Below are 15,334 nucleotides of genomic sequence, written 5' to 3'. Positions count from 1 at the left end.
CTCTCCCAACCCCCCTAACCCTGCCTGTCTGCAGTCTAACCCTAACCTCCCCCCTTTGTGCCTAACCCTCCCGCGGAGGTGCCTAATCCTAACCTCCGTCCCTGCTGCCTACCTAACCCTCCCTTCCCCGCAGCCTAACCACTCCCGGGGGTGCCTAATCCACCCTACCCACAGCCAAATCCTAACTTCCCCCCACCCCACAGCCTAATCCTATCCTCCCCCCACCCCACAGCCTAATCCTAACCCCGCGAGATGGTTAAACCTAACCCCTACCTGATGCCTAAACCTAACCCTCCCTTCCCCATAGCCTAACCACTCCCGGGGTGCCTAACCCACCCTACCCACAGCCAAACCCTAACTTCTTCCCACCCGCAGCCTAACACTATCCTCCCCCCACAGCGCAGCCTAATCCTAACCCCCACGAGATGCTTAAACCTAACCAACACCTGATGCCTAAACCTAACCCTACCTTCCCCACAGCCTAACCACTCCCGGGGGTGCCTAACCCACCCTACCCACAGCCAAACCCTAACTTCTTCCCACCCGCAGCCTATCACTATCCTCCCCCCACCCCGCAGCCTAATCCTAACCCCCGCGAGATGCTTAAACCTAATCAACACCTGATGCCTAAACCTAACCCTCCCTTCCCCGCAGCCTAACCACCCCTGGGGATGCCTAACCCTAACCAACCCTATCCACTGCCTAACCCTAACCTCCCCCCACCCACAGCCTAAACCTAACCCACCTGACACCTAAACCTAATCTCCCCACCTGATGCCTAAACCTAACCCTATCCTCCCCTGCAGCCTACCCATATCCTCCCCTCACCTGCAGCCTAACCCTAACCCCTCCTCCTGATGTCTAACACTCTCCCTCTTCCCACCCTCCTAACCCTTCCTGTCCACAATCTAACCCTAACCTCCCCCCTTTGTGCCTAACCCTCCTGCGGAGGTGCCTAATCCTAACCTCCGTCCCTTCTGCCTAAACCTAAACCTCCCTCACTCACAGCCTAACCACCCCCAGGGGTGCCTAACCCTAACCCAACCTACCCGCAGCCTAACCCTAACCTCCCCCCACTCACAGCCTAAACTTAACCCCCCCCTGCCTGATGCCTAAACCTAATCCCCCGCCTAAACCTAACCCTCCCTCCCCTGCAGCCTAACCACCCCCAGGGGTGCCTAACCCTAAGCTCCCCCCACCCGCAGCCTAAACTTAACCCCCCCACCTAATGCCTAAACCTAACCCTCCCGCCTGATGCCAAAACCTAACCGTCCCTCCCACACAGCCTAACCTCCCCTGTGGGTGCCTAACCCACTCTATCCACAACCTAGCCCTAACCTCCCCCCACCTGCAGCCTAACCCTAACCCCCCGCCTGACACCTAAACCTAACCCCCCCACCTGACACCTAAACCTAACCCTCCCTCCCCAGCAGCCTAACCACCCCCCTTTCCCCCCATGTGCTGATGCCTAAACCTAACCCCCCTTGCCCAGCCCTAAACCTATGATCGTAAGAATACGGGTGTCGGTATCCTTGTCCATTCGGAGTTCCAACGTCGGGATTCTGAAGAGTGTCGGGATCCTAGTGTCAGTATTCTGACTGCCGTAAACCCAACAGCCGGCATCTTTACCGCATCTCCTAATAGGTAATGCATATGTCCCAACATTTGGAGCATATGTCCGCAGCTCTCCTCCCAGGGCAGCTATTCAGGGATCACCCACAGCGTATAGAGGAAGAGATGAAAAATCATTGTTAGTGGATGAACAAGCAGAGAGACAAACTGCAAACAGTGGTGTGGTTGTGTGTAGAGAATAATCTCTCTATGTAAATATGTTACTCTAACTACTGTACCGAGGACATGGAAAATGCCTAAAATAAGGACAATTATCCCAAAGGGTCCATTGTTTTTATACAATACACACATTGGGGGGATAAGTTCTCTCTTATAGTAATTAGTGGGTACCTTCAGAAAAGAAATTTGACCAGTCAATAATAAAAGATATAAATTGCTAACATTTAGGGGACAATCCAATTAGGTACGAGTTACCATTGCTGTGATGTTTCAACAGTATCCAAACTCACACCCTTCGTGGCCAGATTCAGCCTATGAGGCTACCGGAAAGTGCGGCTGTTGTAAGACAAACTCGTATCTAATTAAACAAATTAGTTGATAAATGTGATAAAATAGTAAAATATAATGGTGTAATTGTGGGCCTGATTCAGTTGTGGTTGTTGAAGCGATCGCTGCTGCAATCTTGTTGTTCACAATTGCATCATGAGTCTGAGCAGTCGTAGGCTGAGCAAGTCTCCTAGACACAGGGGGCTCTCCAGCAGCAACACAGGTCGCAATGAGTAATTTATGCACGCACATGGAATGGCATTTGAACGGACCTGACACGCCTGTATACAGTTAGCCACCCCCGTTATCAACTCAAACGCTTAGTTCCTGTCAATCACTTTGCAATAGGATCCTCTATGTGAGCTTGATTTAATTTTGTGTCAGTGCAGCTTACACGCATGCACAGTGAAAAAGCATTGAGCCACTTGGTGCAACAGTAGCTCTGCATCTGCGTCTGAATCAGGCCCCCTGAGCGGTAAGGAGAAGGACTAGGGAAAGGACTAAGTGAGTCATTCCGAGTTGATCGTAGCTGTGCTAAATTTAGCACAGCAACGATCAATCACACTGACATGCGGGGGGATGCCCAGCACAGAGCTAGTCCACCCCACATGTCACTGCCCCCCCCCCCCCCCCGCAGAAGTGCAAAGGCATCGCACAGTGGCGATGCCTTTGCACTTCAAGAGTATCTCCCGGCCAGCGTAGCTTTAGCGTACTGGCCGGGAGCTACTCATCGCTCCCCAGCCTGCAGCGGCTGCGTATTACGTCACGGAGCCGCTGCAGGCCGCCCCCGCTCGGTCTGGCCAAGCCTGCATTGGCAGGACTGCTCCCACAAAACGGCAGCCAAACGCCGCCGTTTCCGCCCCCTCCCGCCCAGCGACCACCTCTGCCCGTCAATCAGGCAGAGGCGATCGCATCTCTGCAACGGCCTTCGGCCGCCTGGCATGCGCAGGCGCACTACGGCGCCGACACATGTGCAGTAGGGACCTGTTCGCTCGGCTGCGACAAAAAGCAGTAAACGAACAGGTCAGAATGACCCCCTATGTCACCTTTATTATATGTAAAGATAGGGAAACAGTCACTTGTTACAGCTCCAATTCACATCATTTATACCATTCTGTACCATTTCATAATTTGGTTATTCTATGGGGGAGATGTATTAAGCCCTGCAGAGTGATAAATTGGAGAGAGGTAAAGTGCCAGCCAATCAGCTCCTAGCTGCCATGTTACAGGCTGTTTTTGAGAAATGACAACTAGGAGCTGATTGGTTGTTCGTTTATCTCTCTCCACTTTATCACTCTCCCAGACTTTGTACACCTGCCCCCAGTTCATTGATATACTGTAAATGTCAGCCATTTCACTATCTCCCCCAATCTGTATTGTTCTTCCCCCGATCTGTATGTTCTGTATCATGCTCTCCCCACCCTTCCTGTTTTTCTGTATTACAGTATGTACTACATCTCGCAACCCCCAAAAGTGTATGTCCTTCCTCTATATGTCCTATAGAGTATGCCACAATTTCTATGTTTTTGTATTGTCCGCTCTCCCCCACCATAGACCCTATGTTTTGTACTGTGCTCTCAATACCCCCCACCACACACACAATTACACAAGTATGGTAACTTACCTCCTGCATGCTATTCTCCAGTCACTAATTCCTCTGCGACCCCTCATGTCGTCTTCAACTGACACTTTGCAGATCTCTTTGCCGGTCACCCGACACTCTGCAAATCTCTTTGCCAGAACTTTGCCAAATGATGATCTAAATAACCAGAATTTCCTGGTCAGACACACTATTTGTATAATTATACTACTACATTCTGTTACGTACTTTCATTTTTATTCATTTGCAATTTATCTATTTTATTGACTTTTTATCCAAAACCCAAGATCCTTTCTCATAGAGACCCAAGTTATCTGCTCCAGATTTTATCTTCCCTAGTGCTAGGATCATGTTAGTATCATACACTGGGCCTAATTCAGACCTGATCACAGCAGCAAATTTGTTCACTAATGGACAATACCACTGCACTGCACTGTAGGTGGGGCAGATGTAACATGTGCAGAGAGAGTATGGTAACTTACCTCCTGCATGTTATACTCCAGTCATTGCTACCTCTGCGACCCCCCCCCCCCCCCCCCCCGTCATCTTCAACTGACACTTTGCAGATCTCTTTGCCGGTCACCCGACACTCTGCAAATCTCTTTGCCAGATGATCTAAAAAACACAAAAGACTATTATTAAGCATAGTACTAGTTTAAGTACCATAAAATGTCCATGAGTCAACCAGTTTCCCAATTTTCCTTAAACCAAACAAGATACTTTCAAAGTTATCAATATCCCATTTATCTATTTTATTAACTTTTTCATCCCAAAGCCACAATCCTGCCTCATAGAGACCCAGGTTATCGGCATCCCCTCTATATGTGCTTATCCTCCATACTGCCCTCTTTATTCCTGAAACGCTACATTTTTATTCCTAAATATGTTGTTCCTTCCTGCGCTTCTCCTATTTATGTGTCCTTGTAACTGTATTCCCTGTTCTCAGGGGTGTATCTAGGGGTCTGAGCGCCCCTGGCAAAGTAAAGGACTGGCGCCCCACACCCGCCCATATACACATGGCGCCCCCACCCCCCCTTATACACATTATGCCACACAGTAGGACCTATAGTGTATGTATATATATATATATATATATATATATATATATATCTCTCCAAAAAATGCTAACCCAGTATACCATAATATATATCCATTCCAATAAGAAGAGGTGCACTCACCAGGGACTTTTCAGCAGGTTTTGTTTACTCACATCACCAGTGTAGACAAAAACTTAACGTAACCTTTCTCAAGACATCCCACCAGTAGAAGAGACACACACACACACATATATTATATATAGTGGTAATAGTGGAAATTGTGGAGTGGGGGTATGGAAAAGTGAAGATTATAATTATGTGCGCGACGAAGGCGCGTGCACTCAGAGAAAATGAGGTGTGGTTTAAAATGGGGTGTGGTCACTCAAAAGGGGGCATGTCCTTTAGTGTAGTGTACCATCTCATATACCCCTTATACACATTATGCACCACAATAGTAGGACCCCTTATACCATCTAGTACTAGTGCCCCTTACACATTATGCCACACTGCATGAGCCAAAATTCCCATTATGCAACATGGTATGAGCCAAAATTCCCATTATGCAACACAGACTGAGCCAAAATTCACATTACCCCACAAAGACTGAGCCAAAATTCACATTACACCACACAGTATGAGCCAAAATTCACATTACCCCACACAGTATGAGCCAAAATTCACATTACCCCACCCACATTACCCCCCAAAATTCACATTTCCGCATACAGTATGAGCCAAAATTCACATCACCCCACACAGTATGAGCCAAAATTCACATTACCCCACCCACATTACCCCACACAGTATGATCCAAAATTCACATTACCCCACACAGTATGATTCAAAATTCACATTATCCCACACAGTATGATCCAAAATTCAGGGACAGGGAGAGTGACAGCAGGGACATAGTTACAGGGAGAGTGACAGCAGGGACAGTGACAGAGAGACAGCAGGGACAGTGACAGAGAGAGTGACAGCAGGGACAGGTAGAGTGACAGCAGGGACAGAGAGAGTGACAGCAGGGACAGGGAGAGTGACAGCAGGGACAGAGGGACAGAAAGATTGACAGAGAGACAGTACCTGAGCAGCTGATGGGGCTGTGGTCGGCGGCGGTGCAGAGGCTGAAGTCAGCGGCAGTGAGGAGAAGGCCCTGGGCAGTGGTGGTGACCAGGAGAAGGCCCTGGGTGGCCTAGCGGAGGATGACATAGGCGGAAGCGGCGGAGGACAAGGGCGGCAGCGGTAAAGAGGAGGAAGCCCAGGGCAGCGGCTGTGTGGAGATGGCCTTCAGTCCCTTTGACCGTGGCGTCACCGTTTGAAATCTATTCCAGTGTATACCGGCCCACTTTGAGCATTATATATATATATATATATATATATACATACACATACATACATACATACATACATACACACACACACACACACACACACACACAATATTCCCCAGCACTCCAGGATCCCCTTAGGATAACGTGTTCCAGGGCACTCCTAGGGGTATGTGCCCCAAAATATGCAGGCAGGAATGAACAGGCAGAACTCGGAGACTCCTAAACAGTAAAATATCCCAACAGGGTGGGGATGGTCTTCCTTTCCTGTCCTGAAGAAGGGGAAATCACCCCCGAAACATAAATTAATAAAAGCACCCTCTTGGGACATTTCACTATTTTCGAGTCTCTGAGTGCCACTAAATAATCGCAGGGTGGTGGCGGCACTCTTTAGACTTGCACAGTGTCCGTGGTATATCCCAGAAACATGACGGCCTAATGGTCAATAAACAGACACTGCCTTAAGGACCCTGTGCAAGTCTGATGAGTGCCGCCACCACCCTGCGATTATATATATATATGTATATATATATATATATATATATACATACATACAGCAAAACGAGGCGGCACTCGGAGTCGGTGTAAACAAATATAACGTGTATTAAGAATAAATGTCAACGTTTCGGGGACCAACTCCCCATCTTCCCTGAAATGTTGACATTCATTCTTAATACATGTTATATTTGTTTACACCGACTCAGAGTGCCGCCTCGTTTTGCTGTCTATATGAGGCGTGTGTCTTCTGTGGAGGGCACCGGAGCAAGCAGGATCCTTGGTTGGATGACCTGAGTGCCGGAACGCAGCTGTGTGTGTGTACACACACACACATATACACACACACACACATATATATATATATATATATATATATATAGACACACACACACATGTGTATATATATATATATATATACATATATATACACACATACGTATATATACATACAAAACGACATCCAATTTATTATTAAGCACTGGGAAGATGTGTGAAAGTTTAATAAAAGTGATACTATTTTGAATAGTATTCATTAAAAAGGATAAACAAGAACTACTTAAAATAAATAATGTCAGTGCCATTCTTCGGAATGAGAAAAATGTACTCCATGGAAAAAGAATAAAATCTTACATTAAACCTGCACATTTATATGTTAATATGTACTGGCATTATGGTTCTGCATGTTCCCACCCACCATAGTAAGCTATCCTTCTCCAGTGCCCACAGCATTTTGTGGTGCTTTTATGGGATAGGAGGGGAAACCACATAACTGATGTATATATTATACATTTTTTATACATGTGTACCCCCGAGCACTCCCCCCCCCCCCTCGTTAGTCCCTCACCCGCACTGACGCCCAGGATCGACCATAGCAGGCAGCCGCTGTCACAGTAATTGGCGCCGGGGTCCGACACCGCGCTTAAATCAAGAAACTACACCTTACCAGCGGCCCTTGCTGCAGTGACCTCCCGGCAGCAAAGGCTGCTGGGAGCTGTAGTTTATGTAGTTTCCTGATTGTAGCGCTGTGTCAGACCCCGGCGCTAATTACAGTGACTGCCGCTGCTGCGGCTGCCTGCTATGGTCTACAGTGCAGCCAGCTGTCAGTTCGGGGTGACAAACTACCGGGCGGGGGGGAGACAGACATTGGGGGGCGGGAGTGGACAGCTGGTTAATATTAAATCTACCTACTGGCCGCGGGTGGCACCGCTGGGCGGCGCCCCTCCTCGGCTGGCGCCCCTGGCGAGTGCCATCCTGGCCAATAGGTAGATACGCCCCTGCCTGTTCTATTTATCTTGTATTACCTTTCAGCGGACTATACTGCACTCTGTCTTCCTTACCCCTCTCCATCATACCCTGCTATTTAGGACTCACCTCCTCCTACCTGTCTTCCTGCATGGAAACTGGAAACAACAGCGGCTGTAGATAGAATATTACAGGAAGAAGCATTGTGATGTCACGGGCTAGTGATGTCACAAGCTAGGTGTGATGTCACAGTAACCAGCAGCAAAGCTACAGAGTTACAGCTATCTTACATATGCATTTTCTACATATATATATACATGAGTTTCTAGTTTAAATATACATGTGTTTCTAGTTTTAAAAAAAATGAGACTAGTGTAGAAAATGAAGTATAAGGCAATGTTGTACAGAGTGCCTCAATATATAGGTAAAGGGAAAACATAAGTGACAGGAATTTATAGACTAAATCACTGCTTATATTTTATAAGGAAATAAGGCCTAGATTTATCAAGCCTTGGAGAGTGATAAATTGCACAGTGATAAAGTACCAGCCAATCAGCTCCTAATTGCCATGTTACAGGCTGTGTTAGAAAAATGACAGTTAGGAGCTGATTGGTTGATACTTTATCACCGTGCAATTTATCACTCTCCAAGGCTTGATAAATCTGGGCCTAAAGCTCTTTATCTAAGAGTCTGAATTATTAATTTTCCGTTATATGTGTGTGTGTGTGTGTGTGTGTGTGTGTGTGTGTGTGTGTGTGTGTACATATATATATATATATATATATATATATATAGCGTCCTGTCGGCGGCACTCCGGTATCACAAAGACCCAACAGCAGGTTTGCAGAAATAACAACGTTTCGAAGCTTTAATCACTCCGTCTTCAGGTTATACAAATGTTAAACACCACATACCTTTTATCCCCTCCCAATGTGCAAAGAGCCCCGGCGTGGACCCGGCGTTCCGACGCCCGCTAATGTTGTCATCCCGCCTTCCCACCTGCCGAAGTCATTACTTTAATGAATGTGACTGTACTACCATATAAAAACATCTACAAACAAATACATAACATACAAAAAATTAAAAACACATGTAGCACAGGCACAGATGCAGTGAATATATGTGGATAATCCAATTTCAAAGATAACATGTGTAGCTGAAATATCAAGCAATATTTACCCAAACACTATACGTTCCTACCACAAAAATACATCTGGTTTACTTATAGAAAACAGTGTAGTCCCAGAGTCTCATTGAGACCCCTGGGTGCCAATGTTTGAAGCTCATAAATCCACTTGGATTCTCTTTGCAGTAACTGCAATGACCTATTCCCCCCTCTAATATTGACCGGTACATGATCGATAATAATATATTTTAAACACGCTACACTATGTCTTGCCAACGCAAAATGACGTGCCACCGGTTGGTCGCTTATGCCATTTAATATGGCCTTTCTAATGGCCAATTTGTGATTGGCCATCCGTTCCCTCAATGTGCAGTCAGTTTTCCCGACATAGTGTAAGCCACAAGGGCAACTGATCAGGTAAATAATATATTTAGTCGTGCACGTCAATCTAAAATTGATAGTGTATTTCTTACCACTGAAGGGATGATTGAATGTACTCCCCGTTAAAAGTGATCTGCACGTGGTGCAATTCAAACACCTGAAACACCCTTTGCGTGAGGACAGAAACATGTTCTGTTCACTTTGTGTAGAAGATAACCCCGTGATGTCAGTTTTAACCACCCAGTCACGCAAGTTTCTACCTCTTGTATATGTTGGCATAATAGAGGTCTCAGAGAGGTTCAAATCCTTGTCGGACTGGATCATGGGCCATAAAGATTTAGCGGCCTTGGAGATCACCTCTCTAGCAATCGTCAATTCATGTGTTGATTCCTCAATGACGAGTAAAAGAAGATCGAAACTGCACTTATTAAGGATTGCAATCCATCGTTTGCAAAAAGCAGTATTGTATCGCCCGATGGTCGGGGCATTACGAATTCTAAAACCACGTGGAATGCATTTTTCTTTGTAGTAATCGCTCAAGGTTATATATATACATACATACAGCAAAACGAGGCGGCACTCGGAGTCGGTGTAAACAAATATAACGTGTATTAAGAATAAATGTCAACGTTTCGGGGACCAACTCCCCATCTTCCCTGAAATGTTGACATTCATTCTTAATACATGTTATATTTGTTTACACCGACTCAGAGTGCCGCCTCGTTTTGCTGTCTATATGAGGCGTGTGTCTTCTGTGGAGGGCACCGGAGCAAGCAGGATCCTTGGTTGGATGACCTGAGTGCCGGAACGCAGGTGTGTGTGTGTACACACACACACATATACACACACACACACATATATATATATATATATATATATATATATATAGACACACACACACATGTGTATATATATATATATATATATATATATACATATATATACACACATACGTATATATACATACAAAACGACATCCAATTTATTATTAAGCACTGGGAAGATGTGTGAAAGTTTAATAAAAGTGATACTATTTTGAATAGTATTCATTAAAAAGGATAAACAAGAACTACTTAAAATAAATAATGTCAGTGCCATTCTTCGGAATGAGAAAAATGTACTCCATGGAAAAAGAATAAAATCTTACATTAAACCTGCACATTTATATGTTAATATGTACTGGCATTATGGTTCTGCATGTTCCCACCCACCATAGTAAGCTATCCTTCTCCAGTGCCCACAGCATTTTGTGGTGCTTTTATGGGATAGGAGGGGAAACCACATAACTGATGTATATATTATACATTTTTTATACATGTGTACCCCCGAGCACTCCCCCCCCCCCCCCCTCGTTAGTCCCTCACCCGCACTGACGCCCAGGATCGACCATAGCAGGCAGCCGCTGTCACAGTAATTGGCGCCGGGGTCCGACACCGCGCTTAAATCAAGAAACTACACCTTACCAGCGGCCCTTGCTGCAGTGACCTCCCGCTCAAGGTTATCCCGTGGTAGAGATAATCAATCTCCTTTTGTTTTAATTTAAGCCAGTCCCGATATAACATGTCTGCAGATTGTACCTCAATATCATCGTTGAGCCCACGGTCACGTAAGATAGCTTCAGCCTCTGCTTCAGAGAAGGTAAGAGTCGTTCCCTGTGTAAGGAGTGCTAAGTTCACATGCTCAACTGCATCTGTGCCTGCCGACACAACCGATTCAGCCATTGTAGGCTGACAAAACAAGTGAAGCACACTGAAAGAAGGAATGAATTTAACAAGCGTGGGTGCTTAAGCCATGGACATGCTGCTAACTGCCAGCAAGCCTGTCCACATATGCAAGGGATTTCGGCAGCACTCCCAAATGATAATGTAACTGTCCGGTGCCTTCCTAAACCCGTATGGCAGCGGGTCATCTATAGCGTCCTGTCGGCGGCACTCCGGTATCACAAAGACCCAACAGCAGGTTTGCAGAAATAACAACGTTTCGAAGCTTTAATCACTCCGTCTTCTGGTTATACAAATGTTAAACACCACATACCTATTTCTGCAAACCTGCTGTTGGGTCTTTGTGATACCGGAGTGCCGCCGACAGGACGCTATAGATGACCCGCTGCCATACGGGTTTAGGAAGGCACCGGACAGTTACATTATCATTTGGGAGTGCTGCCGAAATCCCTTATATATATATATATAGAGAGAGAGAGAGATAGCTATACTAACTGTACTATCCTATGAAACCAGGAAACTCACAGATTATACAGTTTCCGTGGCTGGCTGACCTCAAGTCTGCATTTCACCTGGTTTAATCAGCCACAGAACCTGTGTAACCTATGAGCGTATACAGAGGAGAAGAAATAAGAGTTGTCTCTTTTGTGGCGCACTAGAAATGTATTATTCAATACCAGCGTATATAAAACTGTAAGGTGGGCCCGCAAGGTGACATTCACAGGGAATAGGTAATGACATCCACTCGACTTGTTCACACCCGCTGGACGTGTTGGAAAGAGGTTGAGTGGACAGTGAGCATTGCTGTGCCCTGTGGCACCACATGGCACCATTGTACCAACAGCCGGACTGCTGAAAACGGAACCTGGAGGGTTCATAACTTTTTTGTTTTCATTTCATCTCATGACGCTCCACCCAAAGCTACTCTTCTGGTTATCCTATCAACTGGGACAATAATGAAGGTGACTCCATAACATTTCTTCCATTGTTTTTCCATGTCACAGAAACATTGCATGTGTTTTCTTACAGGTGACCATCGTAAACATTTCTCCTTCACTTCACAGTAATGTCATTGTTACTGATACATTATTTGGATCAAGCATCAAAAGGAAACTTAGGTATAAGAGTCTGGCCGGCATATCACATATTGCATGACGACCTTGTGCCTGCGCTGTACTGTATGTAGACGGAGCATTTGGTTTTGCTAATGACTTACATGGACTCCATAAGAGGGCATGCCGACATAGCATACTGTTAAATGTTAACGTGTATGATTTTAAATTCCATCTATAAATGTTCTGTTGCGAGACTTCCAATATGCTCAGAATATTGCTACTGTGACAGATGGTTTAGTATATACTAGCTGGAGTCCCCGACGTTGCCCCAGATTTTAAGAATGTCTGTTTACAAAAATAAATGTAAATATTAAACACACAGTATAAATAACATTGTAGATAGCTGAATACCCGTGATTTGGTATGGGATGAAGATGGTAAATTAGAATGATAGTTTGTTAATTTACGTTGATTGGAAATCTAGTATATAGTAGAGATGAGCGGGTTCGGTTCTCAGAGAACCAAACCCTACCGGACTTTGCCTTCCGAGTTCGGTTCCGAGCCAGTCTCTGGTTTTCCCACCTGACTCGAAAGCGGCAAAACGTCATCATCCCGCTGCCGGATTCTCGTGGGATTTGGATTCCATATAAGCAGCCGCGGCCATTTTCACTCCAGTCTCGGAGAGTGTATTGAGAGGACGTGTCCTCAGTGTTCAGTGTCTGTGTGGGGGCGGGAAAGTGGAGTGGCGAGTCTTGTGCTGTGATGTGCTGTCCAGTGTAGTCAGTGTATTGTGCTGCATCAGTCCAGCCAGTCACAGTGTTGGTGTCCTCTGCTGCCATATATCCAGTGTAGCTGTATAAAGTGGTGCTGTGTTGTGCTGTCCAGTCCAGTGTAGTCAGTGTATTGTGCTGCATCAGTCCAGCCAGTCACAGTGTTGGTGTCTTCTGCTGCCATATATCCAGTGTAGCTGTATAAAGTGGTATTGTGTTGTGCTGCATCAGACCAGTGGTAGTGTCCTATCCATCAGTCATTACAGTGACGATATACGCTGCTGCTAGATGTCCACTGCTACAGTATTATAATAATAATAATAACAACCACAAGTCCCTTACATATGCTGCTGCTATATGTCCACTGCTGCCGTATAATAATAATAACAACAACAACAAGTATCTTACAGTGTTGTTGTGTTGTGCTGCATCAGACCTGTGGTAGTGTCCTGCCCATCAGTCATTCCGGTGACGAGGCAGTCACAGTGGTATACGCTGCTGTTTACGACAGTGTGAAGAGCGCCCATAGGGCGGGATGAATCACCTAGTATTATTATAATAGCTCCATATAAAAGGGTTATTATCCAAATACATTTTACAGGTTTTGCCGTGTGTGTGTGGTTTAGGGGTACACTATTCTGTGCCACCAATATTGTGCGTGTATTACATCTGGGTAAATTCCAGCACATCCCATGTTGTTTGTGCCGCACACTTGTGTCGCTTAGCTTAGTCATACAGCTACCTCATTGCACCTCTTTTTCTTCTTTGCATCATGTGCTGTTTGGGGCCTAGTTTTTTTAAGTGCCATCCTGTCTGCAACTGCAGTGCCACTCCTAGATGGGCCAGATGTTTGTGCCGCACACTTGTGTCGCTTAGCTTAGTCATACAGCTACCTCATTGCACCTCTTTTTCTTCTTTGCATCATGTGCTGTTTGGGGCCTAATTTTTTTAAGTGCCATCCTGTCTGCAACTGCAGTGCCACTCCTAGATGGGCCAGATGTTTGTGCCGCACACTTGTGTCGCTTAGCTTAGTCATACAGCTACCTCATTGCACCTCTTTTTCTTCTTTGCATCATGTGCTGTTTGGGGCCTAGTTTTTTTAAGTGCCATCCTGTCTGCAACTGCAGTGCCACTCCTAGATGGGCCAGATGTTTGTGCCGCACACTTGTGTCGCTTAGCTTAGTCATACAGCTACCTCATTGCACCTCTTTTTCTTCTTTGCATCATGTGCTGTTTGGGGACTATTTTTTTGAAGTGCCATCCTGTCTCACACTGCAGTGCCACTCCTAGATGAGCCAGGTGTTTGTGCCGCACACGTGTGTCGCTTAGCTTAGTCATACAGCCACCTCGGTGCAACTTTTAGGCCTAAAAACAATATTGTGAGGTGTTCAGAATAGACTGTAAATAGAGTGGAAATGAATGTTATTGAGGGTAATAATACCGTAGGAGCAAAATTACCTCCAAATTCTGTGATTTTAGCTGGTTTTATGTTTTTCCCCCAAAAATCATCCAGATCCAAAACCAAAACCAAAACACGGAAGGGTGATTTTGGCAAAACCAAGCCAAAACCAAAACACGAAAGTGGAATTAGAACCAAAACCAAAACACGAAAAGTGCCTGCCGCACATCTCTAGATAGGCATAGCTTGCTTCCCTGATGCACTTTGTGTAGTGGCCAGACCCCTTTTTGGTCCCCCAATGGACCCTGCTCTTCCCACTATACAACTCTCAGTCTCTGGCTTCCTGCTGCCTCCATTCCCCTCGTCACATCATGTCACTGGCCCTGTCACATGCAGCCCTGTCATCACTGAGATATCATGCATGTCTCCTGATATAGGGGGTCATTCCGAGTTGTTCGCTCGTTGCTGATTTTCGCAACGGAGCGATTAAGGCAAAAATGGTTCGCATTGCGCATGCGGTTAGTATTTTAACACAAAACTTAGTAGATTTACTCACACCCGAACAAAGATTTTTCCTCGTTCAAGTGATCATAGTGTGATTGACAGGAAGTGGGTGTTTCTGAGCGGAAACTGGCCGTTTTCTGGGAGTGTGCGGAAAAACGTAGGCGTGCCCGGGAAAAACGCGGGAGTGTCTGGAGAAACGGGGGAGTGGCTGGCCGGACGCTGGGCGTGTGTGTGACATCAAACTAGGAATGAAACTGACTGAACTGATCGCTATTTGTTAGTAAGTCTCGAGCTACTCAGAAACTGCTAAGAAATTTCTTTTCGCTATTCTGCAAATCATTCGTTCACAATTCTGCTAAGCTAAGATACACTCCCAGACGGCGGCGGCTTAGCGTGTGCAATGCTGCTTTAAGCAGCTAGCGAGCAAACAACTCGGAATCACCCCCCTAGTGTGTGCTGCTGGCCCAATACTAGGGGTGCTAGTGGTGTGTTACCCTCACAGTGGGGGAAATTTACTAAGCTCCCGATTTTGACCGAGATGGTGTTTTTTCTTCA

This window comes from Pseudophryne corroboree, chromosome 4, assembly GCF_028390025.1.
Source record: "Pseudophryne corroboree isolate aPseCor3 chromosome 4, aPseCor3.hap2, whole genome shotgun sequence".
Lineage (NCBI taxonomy): Eukaryota > Metazoa > Chordata > Amphibia > Anura > Myobatrachidae > Pseudophryne > Pseudophryne corroboree.
Note: the sequence above shows the minus strand (reverse complement) of the source record.